The sequence below is a fragment of the Lactuca sativa genome, chromosome 8 (assembly GCF_002870075.4).
Source record: "Lactuca sativa cultivar Salinas chromosome 8, Lsat_Salinas_v11, whole genome shotgun sequence".
Classification (NCBI taxonomy): Eukaryota; Viridiplantae; Streptophyta; class Magnoliopsida; order Asterales; family Asteraceae; genus Lactuca; species Lactuca sativa.
The window spans coordinates 204,580,666-204,599,371 of NC_056630.2; positions in this window are offsets into that span (position 1 = coordinate 204,580,666).

Below are 18,706 nucleotides of genomic sequence, written 5' to 3' on the forward strand. Positions count from 1 at the left end.
GATGGACTCGACGAGTTGACGCCTAGACTCGTCGAGTAGGATCGCGATTGGAGACTGGATTTAATGAATAGACTCGAAGAGTCCGCGTTGTGCACAGAAACCCTAAATCCTCAGGCATGTGCCTTATTTAACGGATCTTATGGCCCTCATTTGCGGCTACCTTCACCCTTGAGAGAACCAGAGAATCTGAGAGCATTGTAAGTGAGAAAAGAAGCCATTTTCATCATTTCTAGTGGGATCTTGATAGAAAGAAGGAAGGAGGCAAGCTAAGCAGATTGAGGAGCTCAGTTCTACTACAATTTGATCAGAAGAGGTTGCTAGAGGTATAAATATATGCTCATTCTCATGTATATGGTGATCTACTTGAATCTAGGGTTTTCTTATGCCTTCTTTAGCTTGAATTTGAAGCATATGAGGTCCCAAGGTGGAATTCTTCTTAGATCTAGACCTTAAGAGTTCCATAGAGTCCTATCTATCCAGCAATATGCTATTCCTTTGGAGTTATGAACCTAGGTTGCCATTTTAGAAACTATTTCACCAAAAGAAGCCCTATGAGTGTTGCATGAGTGTAAAGGTTAGACCTTTACGTGATTATTGTGTTTTGGAAGGTCAGATATATAGGTTAGAGAAGCAGATCTGACCTCAGAAGGTCTTTTGAGTGTTGCCATGGAGGGAACTCGCCGAGTCCATAAGGGGACTCGATGAGTTGAGTCGGGTTGCCCCGCGATTCGTGACCAGTGGTAACCTGTTAAGTGAAAGGTTAACACGACAAGCTGAGTGAGGATTTATGAGGATTAAGAGGACACGCATGGACTCGCCGAGTCACACGAGTGGACACGATGAGTTTGGTCAAAGTTTGACCGTTGACTAGAGTTGACTTCAGTTGACCTTAGGGTTTTGGTCAAGCTGGTTCAAGAGAGGTCAGGGAGGGGTAGAATGGTCTTCTACCCATTCTTTAGAAATGAGGACAAGAGAAAGTATTGATTAGAGATGTTATTATGTTGATAAGAGGAGGCTAGGTCGTGTTATCGAGCACGGGAGGTTATCCGACATCGTACGAGGTGATTCTTCTCACTATACTCTACCTAGAGTGGTAATTATGTGTGACCGGAAGGTCTTATGTGTTATGATGAGTATATGATGCATGTTGTTATATGATATGTATGTGCTATGTTATGTTATGAGTATTATGATATGGACCGGAAGGTCAACAGTGTATGGGCTGGAAGGTCAAGATGATACGGACCGGAAGGTCAGAGAAGTGGGATCGGAAGGTCTACCAGGACTATGGGACGAAAGTCCCCTAAGACACATTCACCGGAAGGTCTTGTAGAGTTGTAGCCTTGAGTGGCGTATGTGTTGTATGTGGTATTTTAGGAAACTCACTAAGCATTTATGGTTACTGTTTATGTGATATGTGTTTCAAGTACCAGCGAGGATCGTGGGAAGGCGCCGGCATGATCTGTACACATTGATGGAGTTTTATGTATTTGAGATATTGGGATTGTTTTATTTGGAGGACACGTGTTACATTGGATTTGATATTGCTTATGAATGAAATTATGTTTTAAAATTGAAAAAAAATGTTTTGGAAATTCACGTTGTTACACTAGGGTTATCCTTTGGGCTGCTTGGTGGTTAAGCAACCAGATAAGGATAAGGACTGAAACCCTAATTCCTACACCTATATAAAGGACCCTTTGGCTTTGGAAATTCAGCCACTTCTGTCACAACTAGAAATTTTGTGCCTTGTAACTACAACACATAAGTAAAATTTTGAATCAAAAACTTAAGAGCATGTATGATGCTTACTTTATGACATCAAAATTTCCAATCAAATACACCATACAAGCATTACAAATGGCCAATAAGCATTTGGAAACCCTAAAAGTTCTTGCTTAGATCCATTTTGGACTAGGACTTCCTTATTGGGCCCAATGGACCAATAAGCTTCCAATTTGACCATCTTGGGTTTAGAACTCTTAAATGGGCTCTAATTGGACCCATTTCCATTTAATTCAATATTTTGGGCCATATTGGGCCTAGAATGAAATAAAATACCCTAATGGACCTTATTGGGTCACAACAAATTTATATAGCCCTAATGGATCATGAAAATCATTCCTTGATTTATTTGGGCCGAAAATTACATAATTAAGTCATCATATGGGCTTAAACACAAGAAGCCCAATATTCTTCCTTTCCTTTCTCCTCTTCTCGGCCCAACAACCCAACATGGAAGAGGGTTGACTTTCATTTGCCACCTCTTTATTACCTCTTGGATCTCCATACACTAACTCGTGTTCCCATGCACACATCACTTCACTCACTTCTCTTCCCCCTCTCTCTTTTTCCTTTTGCCGAGAGTCTCCCAAACACACACACTTCACAACAAAACTCTCTCTAAATCACTCAAGACTCATCCCTTCTTCTTCATCCAAAAATCTTGAAATTTTGCTTGTGTTTCAAGAGGATTTCACACGATAATCATCATCCTTTGGTAAGTTTTCACATGTCTAAGTTACAAAACTCATCTCTCATGTAAGATCACTTATTCTAAACAAGTTTTTGGTGATCATACTCCTAGAAAACTCCTTAAGTTCGAGATCTTCCAAGGAGGCTTGCGAGGATCAAGTTTTCTTCATTTCTTTCTTCTAAACCGAAAACAACAAGCAAAGGTGAGCTTCATACCCCCTATTTTTCGGTTTTTATAAGTTTTGTGGGGGGGGGGAATACAAGCAAATGTGTAGATCTATGAGTATATGTATGCTTTGTGTGATTTCTATGCTTGTATATATGTTCTTATGTGATTGTGGTGTTGGATCTAGTCAAAAAGACCTTAAAACCGAGATCTACATTAAGTTGTATGAAATAAGTATAAATTATGTTATTTGACACAAATCATTTCTAGAAAAATAACCAAGTTGGTTAATATGAACATCTTTTGGGCTTAAACCCCATTTTTGGACTCAAAATGCTAAAAATATGAAACGAAAGGGCCCAAAATGTCAAAATACAAATTCTGAGGGATGAGATGAGTCAAAATAGTTTCAAGAATGTATTTTCTGGAAATTTACTCTTTTGAAGGATTAAAATGTGAATTTTTAAGCATAATGGGCCAAAAATGAACTTTTCGGCCCAATAAAGCCCAAATTGCGAGATTTTCAAATTAGAGGGGCTGAAATTGTACTTTTCTGTAAATAGGGGACTACTAGTGCTCCAAGTCCATTTCAGGGGTTAAAAATACTTTTCATATTTAAAAGGGACCAAAGATGCAAAAATTTTCTATTTTGGGCCAAAAGTGTAAAAATTGCGAAAATAGAGGTTTCAGCCGAGAAAAACTCATTTTGAGGGACTAAAACTGTTTTTCAAATAAATTTGAGCTGAAAAATACCTTTTCAACAAGTTTTGATACTAAAGTGTCAAAAAAAATGGTTTAAGGACTAAAATGGAAATTCTTTTATAAAAAGGGCTAAAAGTGTAAATTTATTCAAAAGAAAGGGGCTGCCAAAGTAAAATTCCAATGTTTTAAACAATAAATCCGTCATGATGAAATACTAGTACCACGACTACTGGCGAAGCATAATACACCTTCAACACCAAAAATCGTTACCAAACAAATTGATTCGGTCTCGAATCAATAATGAATCAAAAATCTATACACGACGATACTACAATACACACGCTGAAATTACGGGAAGTCAATACACACACGGGAATTCACCAGACGTCGATACACCATCTTTGGGCCTGAAAGTTTCAAATCGTGCTTGTTGGGCCTAGCTAGCCCAATGACATGATCTTTAGGCCCGAAGGAAACTCGCTTACATGTTGTTGGGTCTTATATGACCTAATTCCATGTAAAAGGACTTTCACTGGCTTTTGTATTGTTGGGCCCCAAGGGTCCTTTGGTACTGCTAGCAAAGTCGAGAATTCACCAATGCGAGTCGGGCCAAGGGCCTTTCGCATTCACGATAGCCTTGAACGACTTATGGAAATAGCGGGGGCTTCGCACCCTCTTTTCTTCTCGGTTGTGGGGCTATAGGAAGTCAGGGTGGTTGGATTAAGTGAATAGTACGGACGACGCCTAAGGGATCGTTTGTATAGTTATAAACTAGTCGTTTTCATTAATGTGTGTTTATAACAATTCACAATCCATAATTAATCCAATGTCACCTGGAATTATCGAATACACACGTCACAACGGTATAATAAAATACAAAACGCATAATTCAAAATATTAGGAAAACATCGGGTTTTCCTAGGGTTTTCAATTCATACACCTACAAGATGCATACCAAGTCTAACAATTTTTTTTACATTTACAGAAACAAACAAGCATACTTACGGATCTTCACACTTTTTACACGATACACTTTTCAGAAAATATCGGATTTTCTGGTGGTTTTCAAAACAATACAAAACATTATGTTTCAAACATTACTTATGAACTCACCAACATTTCATATGTTGACGTTTTTCAAAATACTTGTATTCTTAGGTAACAGGTAAATCAAAGGGAAAAATGTACTCAGTGATGTCTTGTTGTTTCTTTAACTAGTATCGAACAATCTACTTTTTGGGGAATGTAATGTTATGAAACAATGTACTAAATGTAAACACTACCGGTTGTACTATTTCAATGCATGGTGATGAATGATGTTATGTTTCATGTATATTCACTGTGATGGTGTTCAATTGAGTCACAACAGCCCTCGGACGTTTCCGCCGTCTGGTTCGGGGGTGTAACAACTTGATACCTAGGGTTCCTAGAGCACAATTTTATACCTCCCCTCTTTCTTTCTTGCCTCTCCATTTGCTCTTGGTGTTTGTGAGCCATTAGAGGTACTACACTTGTGGTACTTGCTTTCAAAGATAAGGAGATTCAAGAAACAAGTTGTTATTACTACATAACAACAAGAGGTATGTATTCTATTCTTCTATGTGATTTTCAAAAATACTAGAAGAATGCTAGGTTTCTTTTTGAGTTCATAATGTTGTATAACTAATAGTGAACATATAGATCCGTATCTAGGGTTGCATGCACACACATTATTGTTTGTATATAACCCATCAACATCAGCCAACCATCTGCTGCTAGCAATAGGGTCCCTATCCCAAGATAATATGGAGCTCCAGAAGATCTGAACTCTCGAAATGTAAATGTACGCGCTCTCATTATGGTCATCATCTCAGTGCGGAAGGCTCTCAACCTCTCTTCCAAAATCTATAGTATGCCCTCCTTGACCGTACCAAAGATCACAGGAGTCTGGTCTAGAATACTGCGCATAATCTCAGCTGATACAAACTCCCTCATCCGCTCCTTGAGCTGCTCGACCCCTGAACCCAAGTATGATCCCTCTCCGGTGCCTAATCTTCCCACTTGTCTCTCACGCAACGTCAACATCTTGAAAATAAGCCATAATCGCAATCAAAATACACATCATTACCAAGGGATCACACATGCACTATAAGTTCCCTAGTTTTATCTGGGTCCCTCTTGAATCGAGTATAGATCCTCTACTTTCAGTAGTACGGGCCCATACTACCTTCCACATCGATTCGTACTTTCCTCAAGAGGTACCTTGACTCCACCAAGTCCCTTTCACTACTACTACTGCTCCCAGCACTAAAATCATCCTAGGCTGACCCTAGGGAAATCTCCAACCCCAAACCCAGTCCTCAGCCACTGAAGGTATCATCATAATGCAAATTAGCCATTACTTGAATACCATTACATGTGACGAGGATCAGATAATCCTTTGAGTAAAGGACTCGTCCCTACAACGGTTGGACTCAAACTAGAGCTGCGCAATAAGGCGAAATCCATCACTCTGAGATTATTCAACCCTAATCACATATGACTTGGCGTATTCACCTAATGACTAACTCCCATCACTTAGAGTCCCACAAAGCACAAAGCAAGTAGCATTCAGACAAAAAGGAAAATTTAGCCATAACATAAGCAAGTAATCATATTCACACATCAGGAATCTGCATTAGCATGTGATATAAGCTCATATAATCAGGCATAACCTAATCAGCCTATCCTACCACAGTGTAACCAATACTAACATGCAGCTCAATAAGCACATATAACAAGCATATAAAGCATCATTCCTAGATCCTCAGCCCTAAATCTATCATGCAGATCACATAATCATAAGATAAACAAACATCTATGGGTAATTTGGGAGAACTTACTTGAGCTCAGCTGATTACATGCACCACACCCCTTTTCTCTTTTCAAAACTCTTTTCCTTTTCTCAAAACTCGTTTTTAAAAATGATTATCTTTTGAAAATTTTCATACTAAGTCCTCGGTTTGAGATCAGTCACACCCGAGAGTATGCCCGAATCCCTCAAACCAAGGCTCTGATACCAACTTGTAACATCCCAAAAATCATGAACAAAAATTTCTTTTTCAAGCATTAATAAAAACATAAATCATCAAATTGTTTCATCCATAACAAAGGTTTATATATCAAATCGGGGTATCGTTTTAAACATGTGCTTTTTATCAGAGTAAAACATCCCAGACTAAACTTCTTGGTGTGTGTCATGCGATCATCCCGAGCTCTTCCCTCTGCTACAGGAAGTATCTGAAACCAAAACTGAAAACCATAAACATGAAGCTGAATGAGTTCCCCAACCTACCACATAACACGTAAGTATAATCACATACTGTCGGGCATATCTAGGTGTCCGGCCTACACTTTCAGGCATATCTATGTGCCCGACCTACCCTGCTGAGCATATCAGGGTGCTCAACCTACCCCACTGTCAAGCATATATGGGTGTCCGACCTACCCTCCGATGTATCTCAACCGATTACGGGGACTATTTCACCCCTACCACTACCACATAATAACATAACATCACATAGACATACTTTCTAGCATAGCTAGGTACTAGACTACCCCTTTGGCCCTATCGGCCGGTAACCGAGGACTATGCCCCTACTACCACTATCACATAACGTCATTTTTGGATTAATGTCTAAGTCCATAACTATAATTGGTAAGACTTGACCCGACCCGACATGCTCCATTTGGGTTGCATGGCATCATGCATTTGGATAGACTAAAATGAGAGAAATAACACTTAAGGTTTGTTAATATATCATAAGTTCTAATATATTAATAAGGTTATTTAATTAGTATTGATCAAGAATTAATTTGGAATTAATTAATTGATCAAAAGGAGACTAATTAAATATATGGGTTGCTTGTGTAAATCATTCATTCTTATATATGTGGGCTTGTAATCCAAGATTTCTTATGTTGGACTAAGTCCATGGGGTGACCCATGGATACTCCATGGAGGTTAAAATCCATGGAGCATAAGGAATGGGTAAAGTTATGAGTTACATGGTGTAACCCTAATAGCCACCATATAAAAGAATCCCATGGCTCAAGAAATCGGCCGCTATGTGTGAGAATGAAGGGCTAGTCGATTTCATGAAGTGTGTATGTTCTCTAAATCTATTCCAAGTGTATTTGGTGTTGTGTGAACCATTTGAGGTGTTACACTTGGGGCACTAGGCACTCAAGCTTCATGAATACAACCTACATCAAAGAGGTATGTAATTCTAACTTGATATATTCACTTGAATCAATGTTATTATGCTAGTTAGGATAAATACCTTGGAAAGTTCATATTTGCATGTATAATAGAGAAAACATAGATCCAAGGTATTTAGGGTTGCATGTACACTTAGGAGTGTTAGAATGATCAAAACCCAACAGTGGTACCAGAGCCTAGGCTTGTTTTCTTGTTATACTTGCAAAATTGGCTGAAAAATCGAGTTTTTATGTTGTCTGTTCAGTAGACTCGCCGAGTCCAAGGAAAAATGCATCCAACTCGCCGAGTTTGTTCGTGCACTCGACGAGTTGGACCCCCAGACAGCATATATTCGATTGTTTTGGCTGGAATTGGACTAGGAACATTACCCTAAGATGTTTTTGGACTTATAAACTTGTTTTTGATGTGGTAATGTTCATGCTAATCCAATTTCAAAGATAATTGTCAATAGATTCATGTTTTGTATTAGTTTAAGGTTTAGACTAATTACATGAAAAAGTTTGATTTGAATTATCTTGTTCTGATGAGTTGCTTAGATTAATAGAAAAGTTAATTGATTATGTGTTTTCAATCCATTTTAATATAAGAGTTGATTCTAAAATGTGTTTTTGTAACTTGTCCTCAAGTTATATGAAAAGTCACATTTAAGTTTCATAAAACTCATAAAAGATGGCAATGGTTACAAAAAATGAAGAGTCTTGTCCTCAAGTTATGGAGGTTCAAGAGTCACTTCATTAAGTAATAAAATGTGTAACCTTAATTAATTCCATAAGTTACAAAATAAAGAAAAGTTACATTCTTTTATTAGTTTAAAGTCTTTCATAACTTGTCCTCAAGTTATGGAACTTGAAGAGTCTTTTAATTAAAACTATTTTAAACACATAAGTTATGGAATTAATTAGTTTTGAATAGTTTCAAAACTTGCCCTCAAGTTTTGGAATTTGAAAAGTCTTCACTTATGAATACTTAAATTCCAAGTTAGCCCTTAGAATTTTAAAAGTTAAAATTCAACCCTTATACTTTATAATATTATAAGTTTATATATATATATATATATATATATATATATATATATATATATATGTGTGTGTGTGTGTGTGTGTGTGTATGTGTGTGTGTGTGTATAAGAGTAAAGTCAGTCTTACCATTAGTAGGCCTCATTCACGAAGTCGGTCTATATACGGGGTATAAGGTTACTGCCTATAAAATGGTAGTTTAATGGGTGTCCACTCTCACCCACCGCTTCCTTGACTGGTGGAGGGTCGTTAGCCGAACGGGTAGGACAAGGACTATAACTTTCCCTTCATTAAAAGTATTAATGATAAATACTAAGTAACTAAACCTTTTATAAATACCCAATCTTAGTTACTTAGGAAAAAGTGAATAAGGTGCTAACCCATGAAATTACACTTTGCACTTTGCTTAAGTCGTTAGTGGAGCGTGTGTGGTTAACCGTCACACTAACCTGGTCTTAACAAGGTAGGAAAAGGGTAACTTAATATTTATCATAGTATCGGTGGAGCGTGTATGGTTAACCAACACATCGATTAAGGGGTAAATATTAAGGGTACCCAATATATTTGCATGGTTACTTCACACCTTGTTTTGTGATCCTCGGCATCCCAATCACAAAACCTGAAGGGCACACTCGAGATTGAAACATGCCATTGAAAAGTTCAATGAATCTCAAAAGAATCTAGGAGTTTCAAAACCATTTAAAACCTAATAATACATTTCGTTTATCTTGGTGGAAATTGATGAATCGTCATTCACCTACCTTCAAATATTTTATAGATTGGATTACGACATCCCTCTTCCAAGTTATAAAAGTATTGTGTTGGGTCCTAGCCTTAATATTTCATATTGGGTGTTATATTATGGACTTTAAATCAACTATCTTGAATATCTCCCAAAAAGATGTCTGGTTTAGACATATATGATCTTCCCAAATCTCTTGAAACAAGTTTTCCTAAATGAAGATGAAATCCCATGGAAATTATACTTATTTCACCTCCTCCAATTATTCTCCCTAACCCACAAGTTCAAGGTCACTCAAGACATATTGGCAAGGCAAGGTCTAGGTGTGATCACATCTTGGAGATGAAGTCACATATTGACAAGCCTGGAGAGTTGGGTGTCAAAGTCTTGAGAAAGTTGGTGGCTCAACTCCTTTCTAAGTCACATTGTGAGTTCCTTTGGGACTCCTATGAAACAGACTATGACAAGACCCTTAATGATCTTATCTATTTTCTAAGATCAACTTCCTAAAACTTTATGGACATTGACAATGAAGACACTGGAAATCCAGAAAAAGCATTCTCTTCCCAATGGAAAGGGATCGGCCATAGTCAACTTGGTTGACCAGATGGTAAAGAGAAAAGCTAAGTCTGTGATAGTCCTGCATACCATTACCAAAAGGTCCATATGTTTATATTGCCAAAGGAAGGGATATTAGCTGCGAAGCTGCCAATTTTACCTAAGGATGTTAAAGTTAATAAGTTTGACTTTACTTCAGGTAAAGTCCATTATCTAACTCTGCTAAGTTTCTATTATGAGATTCTTGATACATGATGCGACTGGGTCACATGTTGACGTTTTAAGAATCAAAGAAAAGTGAAGGAACTTAAAGAAATAATATACTGAATCTGATCGCGTAGATGGATTTCTATCGCATAGTTTGAACATCGGACTCTTGAGCTACTTCTTAGGAGTTATGAGATATTGCTTAGGAATATATAACAACAAGTTTTCATATGGATTGTAAGGATAAGTTTTTCTGCAAAGTTTTAAAATAAAAGGAAATTTTTTATTTTATTTATTTTATGTATCCTTATAATGGCGTTTGTGGAAAATTGTTGCTTATAAGATTCCACTGATAGCAATATTGGGAAATGAAATTGATTCTTTCATTTGTGGTAGTGTCTAAATTTACCAAATAAGGAAAGATTCTCATCACCCAAGTTTCAGTTGGATAGAAACTTGGAATCATGCAAGGTGTATAGCATGATGAATGAGAATTTTTCATCTTTGGAAAATTAAGACTAGTTCTTTGTTCACATGTATATGTGAGTCAAGTGATGGACTAAGGGATCGAGTACACATTCTTGTGCACTGGTCAAGTCCACCACAAAAGATCGATAAGATTATTCATCATAATTTACTAAAGCTCAGTAAATATGGTTATACTTACAAGCTTAAGTGTAATTCTGAGACATTGGAAAAGGTTCCAATGTATGGCAGAGCGAATAAGAAGAATCAAATTAAGCAGAAGGATAAAAGTTTCTCAAATCCGAAAAGATGGGAGAGTACTTTAGTATCAGTTTTTATGATCATCTTAATGATTTAGAGACCTGGTCACAATTTATCCTCTAAGTGCATTCTGATAGCTAAGAAGAGGAGCTATGAATTGTTGAAGTAGTTAAATCAAGAAGATGATTCATACTTCGTTCCAAAAACAATTCTTAGAGTTATAATCTAAGAATGTAACTTGAGTGACATGTCTTAGAGAAGGTTTAAAACACATGTCAAATGTAAGAGTAAAAGTTTTCTACTCTTGTACATTTAAAATTGGTAAGTTGCGATGTTTTGGATAAAACAAAGACCAACTAAGGCCAATTGTGTGAAGTGTTTGTCTTGATTAGAATCCACACTATCTCTTGAATATCTGACAAGGAAGTCTTATATGTCAAGAGGACAGTGGGAGTCTTAAAGGTCTTGAAAGTCTCAAGAACTAATCAAGAATAAAACCTGAAATTCTTCACTAGCACACGACTTGAGGTTTATAACCTATCGTGTTGACATATTCTGTGCCCATTCCAGTTAAAGTTGGCTCTGTATATGAGTTCTTAGACTTCTCAGTTGGTTGCACAACAACTTGCATGCAATGGCGGGCCCTTGAACTGCCAGATGGCAACAATTTAAGATTGAGTTCAGTCCATATGAGTTTGGATTTGTCATTATCCTTATCATGTGACTATGGTTTTGACAATTCATACGGATAAGAACACATACACCATTAAATCTAAGTGTCATAAGGTTTCTCTCCGATTCATGAAAATGATGGTGAGGAAACACTTTCACTAAGTAGATTTTAGCTAGATAGCAATTGTGATATTTGCATTCTCAAAGTCGTTAGTGGAGCGTGTGTGGTTTACCGGCACACTAACATGGACTTGTGAGAAGTGGCAAAGGTCTAAAAAATCAAGACTATGATTATGTCATCCCTTTTCATAGTTCTTAAAATTGATTAGACACACCTATGAGCTATCTAAGATAAGGTGTATGATTATGATAAAGTTTTATCAAAGCAATCTAGTATCAAGAATCTGAACTTTGGTAAGAAAGTCAATAAAGTATTGATTTCTAGAAGTCCAACTGATTTCTGAGTACATGTCAAAGCTAGTCAGAGCATAACTGTTATGCTAATAATCATCATGTTAGTAGGAGAATGATAAATATGATAAAGGTTGCAAGTTAGCAATGTTAATTATAGCAAACAAAAGGTTTCAATTGGGAAAGAGTTGTTTTGCTATAATTAAGGGAGAGGAAATTATACTTCATCTCAAATATAAAAGCTTAGATTGAGGTTTTAATCGTATTTAGTCAAGTATATATATGAATGTTATGTTGGAATGGCTGAACATAAGAAAATTCTATATATGGGTCCATTATTCGCGTTCTAAAATTCGATTATCATTACGGTCCCTTTTCATAATATGAATTACGAGAACTTGGAAAATTGAAATGGAAATATTATAGCAAAAGACTGGTTTAGTCTTTATGTGAGACATCATGAATCGTGTCCCATATGCTTCGGATATAGGATCGGTTACATGTGCTATATTCATCCTTTCTAAAATTTTCCAAATGCCTGGGGCATTAAGAAGGGAAAAGGTCTTGAATTGGATATGACTAAAAGGATTAAACAATTGTCAAGGACAATCTAAGGTTACCAAAGATTGGTTGCTCAAGGATAGTTGGAAGTATAGTGATAATTCTGGAAGGACCATATTGACATAAGCTGTAAGGAGGAAACTCTTGTTCAGAAGCGATAGTCAAAATGGAATGGAAGTGTTTCAAAGTTATAAATTATTCAATCTGTGTAAGATTATGAAACTTAATGCAAGAAGGATGTTTCCAAGGAGCTGATCTTCTTTGGAATGCTCTGTAATGGTTGTTGTCAAGTCTGTCTGACTTTGTGTATAATCATTACAAGAGGATCAATGCATATAAGTTTAGAATCTAACAGATTTTAGTAAATGGCATGAATTTGGAATTCTTGCATTTGCAGTAAGGATTTGGGACTGTGAAAAGAGGCTCATTGGAGTTATGTTCAATTGATCTATTTCACAAAGTAAAGATCATAGACAAACATAACATGCATACTTGGTGTATGGCATGACTAGTGTTTAGAAAAACATAGTGTACATTCTTGGAGCATGGGACAACTAGTGTTTTAATTCAAGAATAAAGTTGATAGCTGAAACAGTATACAATGAATAATGTGTAATCATATAATGATAAATAAAAGGTGTTTTATTTATGTTCATAGGTTTTGATACCATATTAGATTCAATTATTCTTGTGTTTCATTTTGCATGTTTGACTTCTAGAATAACTAGGTTGTTCTTCCTGAATGACTAAGTTATTCAAACCATCCACAGTCGGTCATATGTTGGAAGTAGATATGAATCAAGATTGTCATGGGTTGGCTTGTAAAGGTCCAAGTTGGTGGACAAAGTTGTGCTACAACACTCATGAGTGCTCATAAGTTCTGAGTATTGGATTCAACCCACGCTCATTGGAATCACTTCATGGATTTTATCACGAGTAATCATGAGACGATAATATCTTGTATTCTTCAAACCTAGAGATATGAGTTGTTACTCTGAGTTGGTTGTACATTGACTGCACGAAAACACATTGGTAACTCGATGTTATAAAACATGCCTTTGTGTATGATTCAACAAGTAGTAGAACAAGCCATATGAGTCGAAGTTTATCCATTCCATTTACCTTCAGGATAAAAGCGATATTTGTGGTCCCCTCGATGATTTGGTGATGATGTAAGTGCTCGGCCGGGCCAGGACTGATTTGATTTGTTCAATTAGTCAGTCGTCATAAATCGGAAATCGGGAAACAAAAAATGGACAAAGAGAATGATTATAATCCATGTCTCAGTCCATATGATATCTAGAATGGAGGAATATACGATCCCTTATCTAATGGACAAGTCATTGACAAAGGTCAGAGTTCGACATAAGCTTTTGAGAGCTATGATTACCAGTCGGTTCTTCAAGTCATACGCAATAATAGTTTTAGACTTATCCAAGTGGGAGACTGTTGGATTAATGTCTAAGTCCATAACTATAATTGGTAAGACTTGACCCGACCCGGCATGCTCCATTTGGGTTGCATGGCATCATGCATTTGGATAGACTAAAATGACAGAAATAACACTTAAGGTTTGTTAATATATTATAAGTTCTAATATATTAATAAGGTTATTTAGTTAGTATTGATCAAGAATTAATTTGGAATTAATTAAGTGATCAAAAGGAGACTAATTAAATATATGGGTTGATTGTGTAAATCATTCATTCTTATATATGTGGGCTTGTGATCCAAGATTCCTTATGTTGGACTAAGTCCATGGGGTGACCCATGGATACTCCATGGATGTTAAAATCCCTGGAGCATAAGGAATGGGTAAAGTTATGAGTTACATGGTGTAACTCTAATAGCCACCATATAAAAGAATCCCATGGCATAAGAAATCGGCCACTATGTGTGAGAATGAAGGGCTAGCCGATTTATGAAGTGTGTATGTTCTCTCAATCTATTCCAAGTGTATTTGGTGTTGTGTGAACCATTTGAGGTGTCACACTTGGGGCACTAGGCACTCAAGCTTCATGAAGACAATCTACATCAAAGTGGTATGTAATTCTAACTTGATATATTCACTTGAATCAATGTTATTATGCTAGTTAGGATGAATACCTTGGAAAGTTCATATTTGCATATATAATAGAGAAAACAAAGATCCAAGGTATTTAGGGTTGCATGTACACTTAGGAGTGTTAGAATGCTCAAAACCCAACAGTCATATCATGCTAGCACATAAAACATATCAGGTAGTAACAAACCTAGATAATTATCACAAAGACAACAAGTATAATCTATCATGCAACGTATAAACCTTCCCCGGGACAGCCTTGATATTGGACCCTCGGTCCGGAAACATGCTCTCATCTAAACATACTTCAAGCTTTCCCTGTTATTGGACCCCCGGTCTAGAACATACTACCATATATATGTACGTCGGGCTTACCCCGACATCGAACCTTGGTCCGGAACCTATCGCACCGACACATACAAGAATCACAAAGACCTCTAGCATCCTAAGATTCCTCGGGCCTCGCTCGGCATCGGGTCGTAACCAGTAACATATACTATATGTGTCTAGGGCTAACGCCCGGGTCTTCCTACGATACATAAACATAATGGGTCGGCATTGTCGCCTTAGACCCATGCACACAGTGAGGAGACTCACCTCGCACTGCCGAAGACTAGCTCGACTCTTTTGACTGCTAACAGGCAACTCCTAAACTGTTGATCCTTCGGCTCCCCGAACTATCAATACCCAAAAAAACACTTAGACCACAAAACCATCAAAAGTCAAACCAGGTCAAATTCAACGCTCCGAGTTGACTCGACTCGCCATGTTGACTCACCAACTCATCGAGTCCCACAATCCACACATAACTATAGACTTCGATCCTACTCGTCGAGTCTTCCTTGAGCTCGTCGAGTTCACATTCAAACATGTCGGGACCCTTTTACAACTGACTCGCCGAGTTCACCTTTTAACTGTCGAGTCCATCTTCATAAGTTAGGAATATTGGCTTACACTTGTCGAGTTCATTCCTTGAACTCGTCGAGTACGATGATCTTCAAGTCCATAATGATACCAACTGGCTAAGTCCTCTACCAACTCAATACACACCTGCTATCAGAAGGATTTTTGGGCAAGAACACGGCCTGGCTCGCCGAGTCCTAAGAGCAACTCGTCAAGTCCTCCTAAGTCCAATTCCAATCAGACAATTTCAGTCGAGCACAAAGCATCCAGGACCCAGATCTAGCCTTCTCGGGTCGAAATAACACGCAAAGCCTCTACCTTTACATCAATGCATGACCCTTTTTGCTCAAAATGCCATAACAACCTATTAAACCTTGCATAGGGAGTTCTAATGGCATAAAGCTTGCACCTTTATGCCTTAACCACCCTAAATACTTCCAGAGCTAGAAGGATCTTGCTTGGGTACGTCCAAATCCCAAAAGCAACCATTCTTGGACCAAAATCTTCATAAAAGGGGAAAAGAATAGGTCTAATGAGCTACTGATCAAGTTAGAGACTTGATTACCAAAAAATGATGAGATTGAGAAGCTACTTCTGGATCTACAAGCCTTTCCATGAGCCTTCAAGTTTCCTCTTCTTCTTCTTGACTTTAAGAAGACAAAATACTCTAAAAACTGGCTCACAAGCATTAGGGTTTCGATATCTAGGGTTCTGATCTTGGAGGTTGGAGAAGAGACCAAGAGAAGGGGAATAAGATCCTTAAATAAGGTACCACATTCTGAATTTAGGGTTTTCCAAACCCATGTCAACTCGTCGAGTCGGTCCCTCGACTCGTCGAGTAGGTCACTTAACCCGCGGCCCAAATTACGCTCCTACTCGTCGAGTCATCCCATCAACTCGACGAGTCGCTTCTTGGTTTTGAGGTTTTTTTGTCCTTTCTAGTTCTTCTGAATTCGGGGTGTTACAACTCTCCCCCACATAAACTAGACTTCATGCTCGAAGTCTTCTTCGGCTAACAACCCCGCAACCTCTCATGACATTTCTAATTATCGCATACCTTTCCTGCTCGATTAAATCCTTGAAAATATCATCCGGGGAGCAATCCACTCACTATAACCTTCGAGTACAACACTCTTACTCAACCGGTAATCCTTCTGGTACTTCCCGAGCACTTACACTTGACATCCAAGGGGTTCACTCCCCCCCCCCCCTTACCCTGAACCTTCACTGGCCTTCCCAAGGCAACTCGCCATAAGAAACAAACCTTACCTATCTCCATCAAGAATAAACCTTCTATTGAAATTGCAATCTCGGCCACCCCCGGTGCCGGCCATCACACCATTACCCACTGAATGATTTCACTTACTATGCTCCCATGCTGTAAGCTCCACTCAATGTGAATTAGATAATCCTTTGAGTAGAAGATTCCTCTGTAACGGTTAAGACCCAGACAAGAGCTGCACGACAGAGTCAAATCAATCACTATGAGATTATTTAATCCTGCCGTGAGCGACTTAGCATCTCTTGTTTAGCTCACTACTCTACGCACGAATTCCCTTATCGTCACTCCTTCCTGAAATCATGCTGACTCTCATCTGTAACGCCCGCAGATCCGGGTTAGTCAAATTAGAGGCAATAAGTGTCGAAAATGACTTTTCGGCAAAATATTATTTAGCATAAATAATCTTAACCAAGTTGAAGTATATGTTACAAGGTTTCCGTACATATAACGAGCGTCGAAATTCGAGTTATAACGAAGAAGTTATGACTCGTCGAAGTTTCGCGACGGAACCGGCACGATACCGGGAAGCGTAAATAGTGAATTTACGATAGAGCGAGATTTAGCCTTAGCAATCTAAACAAAAGTCATAGAATACGTTAAACTGAGAGCGTCCATAAAAAGAACGCCCAAATCTGACTTCGTATGAGGAAGATATGATTTTTCGAAGTTTCGGATTAGCAGTATACAGCCCGAAATTCGAATATTAGATCGAGCGGTTTTTAGCCGACACGACCTGAACGAGAATAGAAGATATCGTTAAGAGTAGCGTAACGAGAAAAAGATGGGCGAAAACGGACATCGGATGAAGAAGTTATGAGAATTTAACGGACCAATCCTATCCCGACCTGTTAACAATATAACTTATAAAACAGATTCAAAATTAGTTGATGGAGTCTAAACGAAAGTTGTAGGATATGTTCCCACCCTCCCGTGGATATAAACAATGTCGAATTTTTAAAGTTGAGTGTGCAAATTGCGAAATCTGATGCGAGATGGATGACGTGGCCTCATCGCAGCCGTCCATCGCCGATCGCAGAGCGCCCTTCGAATCATGCCACGTCGCCTCGCTTCACCTTACGCCCCGCATCGGAGTTCGGTACGCCCAGCGTACCCTTAGTCCTTATCCTCTTCTGAAGTGCGAGACAGCTGGACCCTATCCGAAGTTACGCCCCGCGTAGCCAAGGATTACGCCCAGCGTAGTCCGAGGCCTCGCAGGGTATAAAAAGGGGGCGAGGGTCTCTGCATTTTTCAAACCATTTCTCATTCTCTCTCTAGTTTCTTTCTCTCTCTAAGGGTTTTAACCCTCCTCTAAGCCTAGGTGATCCCCTAGCACCCTAAGGAGGCCCCGAGGCTCCCGGAGTCCCGAGAAAAAGGGTCTTTCGGTTTTGGAAACGTTGCTTCGAGCAAAGCCCGGTTTTCTTTAAAATTCGTTGTAAGTGAGCTACGCTTACGCCATTTTTAATATAGCTTCCAAATGATTATAGTAATGTTATTAGGTCCTTAAAATAATTATTTGGGCTATTATTATAAGTTATATTGAGTGTTATTTAACGCTTATATAATAATAATAATAGTCAAACTATTAATTCGTCGCGGTTATCGTTAGACTAAACCCTAGTGGTATTGATACTAGGTTTTATCGAAGGAAATTGTTTCGAGAGTATCGAAGCGCTGTCCGAGTGCAGAGTCGCCACCTTTCAAGTGAGTGCATGGTCCCTTTCATCTTACACATAGATATGAAGTATTCTATATAAATTATGTGTTATGTACGTATTATCTGAGTACTTGCTGTCTATGCTAGTTGAACGATTTTATACACGTTTTAAAGGATTTAAACTGTATACGTATTTTATATCTACAAAAATGTTGGGGTAAGACATGGGTAGATGTAATAGATGGAATATAAGTTGGACGATGAGTTGAGAGGTGTTATAGACCACGAGGTGAGGGTGAGAGGTGAACGATGTGAGAAGCCTGTTCCCA